The sequence below is a fragment of the Coenobita brevimanus genome, chromosome 40 (assembly GCF_032717465.1).
Source record: "Coenobita brevimanus isolate Jiangsu-jjx chromosome 40, ASM3271746v2, whole genome shotgun sequence".
Taxonomy (NCBI): Eukaryota; Metazoa; Arthropoda; class Malacostraca; order Decapoda; family Coenobitidae; genus Coenobita; species Coenobita brevimanus.
In genome coordinates, this window is record NC_136993.1 from 9,674,308 (window position 1) to 9,684,065 (window position 9,758).

The 9,758-nt window shown below is 42.2% G+C and overlaps 1 pseudogene; it reads right to left on the minus strand.

Annotated features, from left to right (window-relative positions):
• Positions 1-3,687: 3,687 nt before the first annotated feature.
• Positions 3,688-3,802, minus strand: LOC145397312 (5S ribosomal RNA; annotated as a pseudogene).
• Positions 3,803-9,758: the final 5,956 nt, after the last annotated feature.

The following is a 9,758-nucleotide window of genomic DNA, read 5'->3' on the forward strand; positions in this document are numbered from 1 at the left end:
ATCAGGAAGTCAGAGGAGTCAAGTGATGGAGGAACAGCGCCAAAAACATCTTAGGTGGAACTGAAGGACAAAGTCTATGCTGAGAGTTCTGTTTTTTCAGTAGATGAAACAGCTACAGAGCCATCAAGGCAGAAGAGAAGAGGGAAGCCAGATGAAGTGAAGTTGTTAGAGAAGCTTTTGGCGAGGTGCCAGAAGGAGAGGGAAGAATTTAAGTTGGAAAGCTCAGAGCATTTGGTATAAATGGAATTATTCTTAGCAGCGTGGAGAACAGAATTGGCACAGTTCAGGGCGGAGTCATGAAAGTGATGCGAGTCAGGAGTGAATTGGCTGTGGTACCCTTTTAAGCCTTCTCCTTGTTGTGGACACCATTAGAACAAGCATTATTATTATTTTTTCTTTTTTGCATTTGTTCCAGGATAAAAGAATGTATGCTTCCATGCTTGTGAGAATAACTTCCATAATGCATGATCCACCTTCAGATGGCTCTCAGCCATGGAAGGAATAATCATTCCAGGAAAAGTCAAAGAAGTACTGCCAAAGAAGTAAATTTTGTTTAATAATGATGCAATATAATTCCCCTTTCAATATTCAATAAAGTATTTCCATAAGTACAAACCTGTGTTGCTCATATTATATATACCCTCCTGGTGTAACAGGAATGCATTTGGCCGAACAGTCTTGGCATTGCCATGCAGACCTACTCCCCTTTGAAACCCAGGGTGGATAAGATCGTTCACAGGATCACCGATAGTGGCTTGATGCACCAGTGGCTAAGGCAGACTATTCGGTTCGCCACACAGGTAAGATCTGGATAAATCTTATATTTCCAGTATTAACTCTTGTATACACGAGGAAGTTTTCTTTATTTTTTTATTGCTAACTGCAGACGAGTTAATTCAGCTTAGTTGAGACTTTTCAGACTGGACGAGTTAGGGGGGGCTTCAGAGCCAAATAAAGTGGACTGGAAATAGCAAGAATTAATTTAAAGAAGGGTTATACCTAACGGAATATAACAGGTTTACAGTGACCCATCAACATAATGGCGTAATTTATATATTATTTTTCCTACTATCAGACGATTTTTTTTTTTTATCAACTTTGGGAGGATTTCCACCAGCTGGCCTTTTGGCATGTTTGTTTGCAATCACCAAATTTATTCTGTTAAGTAATATTTTATGGAGAGGAGAAGTTGAAAATACATTATTGAACCCCTTCACTAGGAAATGCAGTTCCTTCGCTGAATAAAATAACTTTATAATAAAGTCGCAAGCAAAATTTATGTACCATGATATGTTTACCGAGTGATGTCGGCAAGCCATGTATTTCTACACACGGTCGTGAGCCATAGGACCGTATTTTAGGTGGCATAGGACAATTCAAAACTCCATTTACTCTGCTGTTTGTTTTGAACAGTGTATCATTTCATTCCCTTTTACAGAATGTTACTTAGGCAATCGATGGTGGTAATAAAATCATGTAAATGACTTAACCATGAATTTTAAGGTGTAATACCAGTAGGCATAATGAACTGCAACAAAATAAAAACGACATACACTTCAGTGCCATTGAGATTTTGGTCCATATATTCTTCCAGTATTCTACACCTAACAGTATCTACTGTAGATATAAGTCGTAGCTAGAGCTGCAGACCCACCAAATGTCCACTGTGGAAAATATTCCCCACATTATGAGTGTGAGGCTGATTAATGGACTGACTAAACGAAAGAAAAAAAGAAAACTTGCGAGGCAACTGCCAGGATAATAATGCCGCCGGAAATGAGTGTGAGCGGTAAATCCGTGTATATATTAGGTATAATTGCCATACACACAGAGGATATATCCACAAAAGGATGGGTTGATTGTTATATAAGTGGTTTTGAAATGGAAGAAGTAGCTGTCTTCTTATTGTTTACTGGTTGCTTTTAACCCGCCCCGTCCCGGAGACGTGAATTCACGTCCTCACATGATGTGCACTCATATCCCGGAGACGTAAATTAACGCGGCAACATTGCAAGGTCCCTAATTTGCACAATTTTAATTTTCGTGAGTGATTTTTGGCATGTATACACGGAACACCTTCCTCTACAAGATGCCAGGCAGGGACAATGCCTTACCCAGCATGACCTACTCCCCCCCCTGCATGCCCATTTCTCAGCAATTCACCTGTTATCAGTGACCTGGCCAGTAAAGCCATGTCATGCCACAGTACAAAATTCAGGGCCAGAGTGATTCCCCAATAGATGACAATGTGGAGGACAAACATTACAGGAAGAAACGGTCAGAAATGATGATCAGGTAATGTGGCAAAAAAGGTCAGGAATGGTGATGAGTTAGTGAGTGAAACAATGCTTATGATGCCTATATTACCGTTTGAAAACCAATATACTCTTGTACTACATATAAATTCGTACCAAATAAATATATAAATACCGTTTATGAGTGGTGTGGAATAGTTATCCTCCCACAGAACTCGTTTTCTTTGCAGCCAGCCTGATAGAAAACCCTGTAAGGTAAGGAGGTACTCCTACCTGGATCGAGTATTTTAAACCTCAGGTGAGTGATTTCTCTATGAATTTTCGATGTTTCTCACCAAAAAACGGATGTTTGAACAAAAAAAAAAATAAAAGGTCCAAAAATGTCAGGACTGGGGCGTACCACTGCCCAGAAAACGTCGGGATGGGGGGGGGTTAAAGAGCATTATACAAAAAGCTACAGCATCTGACGTTACAGACCTCCGACATGTCATAAACATAGGCAATGCTACACTGTTGCAACCCTCCATCTGATCAAGCACATACTCCCCACCTCCCTGCTCACCTAACCAAGCGCATATTGACCCTCACCCCTCCCTTCTATGTATGTCACAAACACCCACTGCATCCTGGCAGATTTTTCACCCATGACCCTCTCCCCTAATCACAGCAGATTTTTTAATTTTTTTTTTCTTGGCTCAAACCTCCGCATTTTATGAAAAACATTGGAAAATACCGAAAAAAGTGCTCACCTGAGCTTATAAGTGTGCTACACAGGTGTCCCCCCGAACACCTGGTACCATCTTCTCTGGGCATGCGCTACTGTTGTCACGTTTTCTGTGGTAAGGCCAACTATTGCAAACCACTCTGAACAGGTAGATATTTGTTCATTCAGTATGAATTTATATGTAGTACAAGAATATATTGATTTTCACATAATAATATAGGTGATGTATGCATTGTTTCACTCACTGAACATACAACATGCCACAGCTTCCTTGGTAACGTTACCTCCTCATCACGTCTGCACGTTTCTTCCTCCAGCACCACGTAATCTTTGTCCTCCACATTGTCATCGATTGGGGAATCACTCTCACCTCTGAAGGCATCAAGGGTGGATTGAATTTCGTTATCAGAGAGACCCTGGGATGACATGTCTTTACTGGCCAGATCACTGCTAACAAGTGGGTTGCCGAGACAATGGCGCATGGGGGTCACGCAGGGTTGGGGAGTGTCGTTGCCTAGCAGCTGGTAGAGGAAGGTCTCCTGCATGTGCCTACCAAAGGTCACCTGCATAACTTGAAAAATGTTTCATTCATTCATTCATTGCCAGATGCCATGTATCCCAAACGGGGTGGCCAACGGCTTAGAGTTAATTGTTTTACAGGGAGGGGCACTAATCCTCCACCAACCCCACTTGAAACGTAGGGATGCCAACAGCATCTGGTGTTCCCAGGCGGTCACCCATCCAAGTACTAACCAGACCCAACTTTGCTTAACTTCGCTGATCGGACGGGAAGCGGTGTACTCAACGTGATATTGAAAAATGTGCAAATGACATACCACGCAATTGCACAACGCACCTGTACGTAGTCGGGTCTCACTGTGAAAAAAGTTATGATGTACCCATACATCGATGGGACATGGTGGGTTAAAACTTAAAAATTTCAGTAATTTATCCATTGTAATAATGAAGTTATGAGCAGATCTTGTGAAATTATGACACATGCTTTTTTCATTTAGGCAGCCATTTTTTATGAATCTATAATATGTACAGGTTTGAAACTTCATACATGGTTTGATAGTCATTTAATAATATAACTTGTACAATTTCTGCCTCCTAGATGTAATAGTTGCAATGTTTTATTAGGAATATGCATTGGGCCCTTCAAATTCCTTGCACAAGTTGCATTGAAATCTCTCTTTTTTTTACTTTTTCATTGGTTAAAAAAAAAAAACTACTTAACACTTTACGCGACCAGCCTTGCATAAATTTTCTACGACGTTCCTAGGCTGGGGATGAGTTTCTAACAAAATGAAGAGCTGTTACCTGTGTTCACCAAACTGTCGTGCAATGTATTTGTGCCATGAAAAATCACTCCAACAAATGACGCACCAGCGCATCATCAACCCAGAATCAGTTAGCCAACAAATGATGGATCAGTGCATCATTGGCCCAAGTAATGTTAGGACACAGCATTCTACCTATCAAATGGCACCAGTTCAGTAGAAGACACATAGCTACATTATGTGAAATTTTATGACTGTCTAGTGAATTCTAAAGAGTTCAGGCCTGGAAACAAAAACTCAGTGCCATCTGTTGTTGCTGATCCCAGTGATAACAATACCCTCCTCTGACTTCGTCAGGTGAATGGTAAAAACACCCCTAATAGAGTACACCGGTATTGTTTGACGCATCTTTCACGGGTATTCCATATGGACGGTGGGTGTTAGTAGTGATGATGTGTGGAGGTGGAGGCATATAGAATATAGGAAGGCTACTGGGTCTTAGGAATGGGTTGTGAGGCCTATGTCCAGTTAGGGACGTAACTAGACAGTTATAGTGTACTCAGATTGTATATTGTATAATTTTTCGTTTCCCCTGTGGCAGGGGGGACACAATCTCGCCACACTATGGAGTGGTACTACTACTCTGCGGCCAGGTTTTGTTAGGAAGAATACTGCCGCCATATTCCCTGTGTGTCGTAAAAGGCGACTAAAAGGGGCGGGGTGAGGGGACTAAGGACCCCCTCCTCTGTTTTTTAGTTCCTAAAAAGAGACAGGCCAGAGAAAAGGACGGGGGACTGAGTTATCCCCGTACCCTGAAGATTGGGTCTATGAATGTGTGTACGATTGAGGCCAAAAGGGAGGAGACTTAGAGAATGTTTGTGAGAAGAAAGTTGCATGTGTTAGCTTTGAGTGAAACGAAGATGAAAGGGAAAGGTGAGTCTAAGTTTGGAAGTGTGAATGGAAGATTGTCATGTGTTGATAGAGGAAGGGCAAGAGAAGGTGTGGCCTTGTTAGCGAGTCCGGAAGTACAGCAGTGTGTGACTGAATGGAAGGAGGTGTCATCGAGACTGATGTGGGTGAAAGCAAAATTTGAACCTGAGCCGTGGGTGCTTGTGAGTGCATATGGGCATGGTAGTGAAAGGGATGAAGAAGAGAGGGAGTCTTTCTGGAGGAGGATGTTGATGAGTGTCTGTAGAGTTTTGGAGCGAATGTAAATGTGGTAATGATGGAAGATCTGAATGCCAGAGTGGGAAATGTTGCAGTTGAAAATGTAGTTGGTGTGCTTTGTGTGCCTGGAAGAAATGAAAATGGGGAACGAATTATAGGGATGAGCATTGAGCGAGAGATGGTGATTGGAAATACCTTGTTTGAGAAGAAATATATAAGTATACATGGGTGAGACAAGAGGGTGGAAGGGTTGTTGATAGAGCATTGATGGACACTGTGGCTGTGTCCAGGAATGTAATAGGAAGATTGTTGGATGTGAGAGTTCTGAGAGGGGAGGGTGGAGGTATGTCTGACCACTACCTAGTGGAGGGAAAGTTAAGAGTAGGTAAGAGATGGTGAGAGCCAGGAAAGTTAGGTGTGGCAGGGAGGTTTTGAAAGTAAGTTGGATAAAGAAGAGAAAATGATAGAGTATCAGGAGAAATCGAAAGATGGGTTGAACACAGTGAAAGATCAGGAAAATGGCAGTGTCGAGGAGGATTGGCAGTTGTTTAGGAGTGCTGTGGTGGGGAATGCGAAAGAGGTGTATGGTGTGAGATGAGTGGGTGGTGGTGTAAGAAAAGGAAGTGAATGGTGGTACGAGGAAGTAAGCATGGCTGTGGCTGAGAAGAGACATGCATATGAAGTGTGGCTGCAGAGGAAGGATGAGGTGTCATATGAGAGGTATAAGGAAAAGAGCAATAGGGCGAGAAGGGCTGTGCGTGATACTAAAGTGGCAGTAGATGAGAGGTGGGGTAGTGGTTGACTGAGAATTTTCAACAGAATAAGAAAATGTTTTGGAAGGAGGTGAAAAGGGTGCGAAAGGGAGCATCTCAGAAGGACGAGCGAGTAAGAGCAGAGGATGGAAGGCTGTTAATTGAGATAGATGCAGTAAGGAAGAGATGGGCAGAGTATTTTGAAAGATTGTTAAATGTAAGGGAGGAAAGGGAGGCTGAAATTGTGGCAGATGGAAGGGTGCAAGGAATAAATGTGGTGGGAGAGTTGAATGATTCTTTGATCACGAAGGAGGGAGTACAGGAAGCAGTAAAGGAGATGAAAACAGGGAAAGCTGCTGGTATGGTTGGGTGTGCTGTGGAATGCCTGAAAGGGTGTGGAGCAACTATTTTATTGACTGGTTAGTAAGATTGTTGAATGTGTACTTTGTGAAAGGTGTTGCACCCATTGACTGGGTAAGTGCTTGTGTGGTCCTGTTGTATAAAAATAAGGGTGCTAAATATTAATGTACTAGCTTTAGGGGTATAAGTCTGTTGAGTGTTGTAGGAAAGGTGTATGGTAGATTGTTAATTAAGAGAGTTAGAGAGGTTACAGAGGGAGTGATTGGTGATGAACAGTGTGGCTTTAGGAGAGGGAGGAGATGTGTGGATCAGGTGTTAGCTGAGATAGAAGTGTGAAAATTATTTAGCGAAAGGTAAGGATGTGTTTGGGCGTTCATGGATTTAGAGAAAGTGTATGATAGAATTGATAGGGAGGCTTTGTGGACTGTTTTAAGATTGCATTGCTATTAAAAGGAGTAAAATTTTATATGTAAATAGTACGGCATGTATAATAATGGGAAATACTGTGAGTCATTTGATTCCAGTGAGAGTGAGGCTGTGGCAGGGATGTGTGATGTCGCCTTGGTTATTTAATATTTATATGGATGGTGTTGTAATGGAGGTGAATGCAAGAGTGGTAGGTGGAAGGCTGAGTCTGGTGAATGTTGATGGTGGAGAGTGGAATCTGAAGCAGCTACTATTTGCAGATGATACCGCGCTGGTGGCTGATTCAGAGGAGAGATTGAAACAATTGGTAGAGGAGTTTTGAAGGGTGTGTGGAAGGAGGAAATTAAAAGTAAATGAGCATAAAAGTAAAGTGATAAAGTGTACGAGGTTGGTAGATGATAGGAGGATGAATAGAGTTTTGAATGGTAGTTGCTTGAGGAGGTAGAGTGTTCTAAGTATTTAGGGCCACATGTTGCTATGGATGGAAGAGTAGATGCAGAAGTGAAAATTTGAATGAAGGAAGCAGGAAAGGTGCTGCGAGGAATGAACAAAGTGTTTAGATGTTGTTAGCTAAGAATGGATGTGAAGAGAAGGCTGTTTGAGGGTGTTGTGGTACCGACTGCCTTATATGGGGCTGAAACATGGAATATGAGAGTAGCATATAGGAAAAGTTTGAATGTAATGGAGATGAGATGTCTGAGGAGTATGTGTGGAGTGACGTGTATGGATCGAGTGAGAAATGATGAAGTGCGAAGGAGAACTGGAGTTGTTCGGAAGATGGCTGATTGAGTTGAGCAGAGGGTGTTGCAATGGTTTGGGCATATGGAGAGAATGGATTATTAAGCGGTTGGTGAAAACGATAACTAGGTCTGATGCGAGAGGTGTAAGGCTGAGAGGAAGACCTCGAATATGATGGATGGACAGTGTGAAGAGAGCATTAGATGTGATGGGGATGTGTGTTGAGCAAGGAAGAGTGGATTTGCGTGACAGAAATGAATGGAGAGAAATTGTGAATGAATAAATGATGATGCAGCCCTGAGGGGATATTCTCCTGCATTTGTCTAATCAGCTGATCAGGTCAGGTGTGGGTAAGGGGATGGGTCTATTATGATGTAGCAGGGGTAAACCAGCTCTGCTGCGGATGTCACTGATTGCACTGTGCAGTTGACCCTCGTGTGGTATGGGGCGGTGAGAATCTGTCCCTTCTCCCCTTTGAAGCTAAGATGTGAATGAATATGTTTGAGTGGATGAGTAAATAGGGAGTGTGTCGTCCTGTCTCGGCTACCTCCCTTTCCTTAGGGGAAGCAGCCTAAGTATATAGATAGATAGATAATTTTTCGTAATGCATGATTATTAATGATTAATTGTAATGTATGGAAATTAATATTCCCTGCACTGAAATGCACTATTTTGCATTTGAGACGTAGAATTTTTCAGTAGGAAATCGGACAGTGGCCCAATATTATGAACACTAAAACTGTCTTTAGTTTTCATATAAAACTAATTCAAGCTTATGAAGTTACATTAATGTTGTTAGATTTTGATATAATAAATCATCATCATCCGGACCTCCTTTCCCACCTAAGGGCAGGGTGAGGAGTAGCAATGTCCAAACAGCCCAAATGTGCTCAGTCTAATGGGCCACGCTTCCATTCAGTCATCATCGTTCAAGCCCCCGGAATCCTGACTCTATCGGATTCGCCAAAAACATTCACCACGATCTGTAGCTTTGCATAAACGTATCCAAATGAGTAAATTCGGACGCTGTCACGTTAAAAAGAGGTGCCAAATCCCTGTTCATGCACTTCTCACAACATTCATCCAGCCAGCTGAATCTCTTGTCAGTTCCCTAGCCTCACCGACTTCCAAACCTCTCTTCCTTACACACTCATCCACCATATCTCTCCACCTTCTCCTTGGCCTACCTCACTTCACTCAATGTAGAGATGCCATATAATCTCTACACTGAGTGACAAGCCAAATGGTTTCCTGTACCCAGGAAACCATTTACTACGCTGAGTGGTAACCATATAACTAGGATTTATGGCAGGGTGAAGTGTCCCTTAGATTCCCCTATTCATAATCACTTAAACATGGCGGTCGATTCAGAGAGCCATAATAAATCATGATTTTAATTATTCAAGTGCCGATGATTAAATTAATAATTGTTAACTCCGACAAGGCTCATGGAGGAGCAGCAAGTATAGGCAAACTCATGGAGAATTCGTCAGAAATACATTATGATGGTAGCTTCACTCTATGTGTATACTGCACTAGAGAAACGCCATTACGGAATCCAACCCGTTCATCTTCGGTTCGATATGTTAAGCAGTCATTCTTGAGTCAAACAGCTAAGTCATTCTGTTTTTAGTGGCCAACAGAGCTGGTGCTTGATGAGAGAGATGAGGTGGCAGTTCAACGAGAACCGAAGTGTTCACGTTACTATCGCAACAGTCTCCTGTTTCTATACGAACATTCGAGAATGCAGTTTTTCAATATCGTCTCTTCTTTCACTGAGGAAGGTCATCAATATTTAAGTGCGAAAACCACTATAAAGGTGGTGCATTCAGCAGAGCCTGTGACAACTCCAATGAGGATGACACAACGTGCAGAGTAGGGACCCAGCTTATATCAGCGTTTCGCCAAGACTGGCTTCTTCATGAATGGTATACAATGTTTACACTCAACGACTTAAGTAGGCCTCACAGCTCCAAGATAGTGATGTCATGCTCTTGAACAACCAGAACAAACTACCCTGCTTTAGGTCTTCCGCTAATTGAAGGTAGGCTAA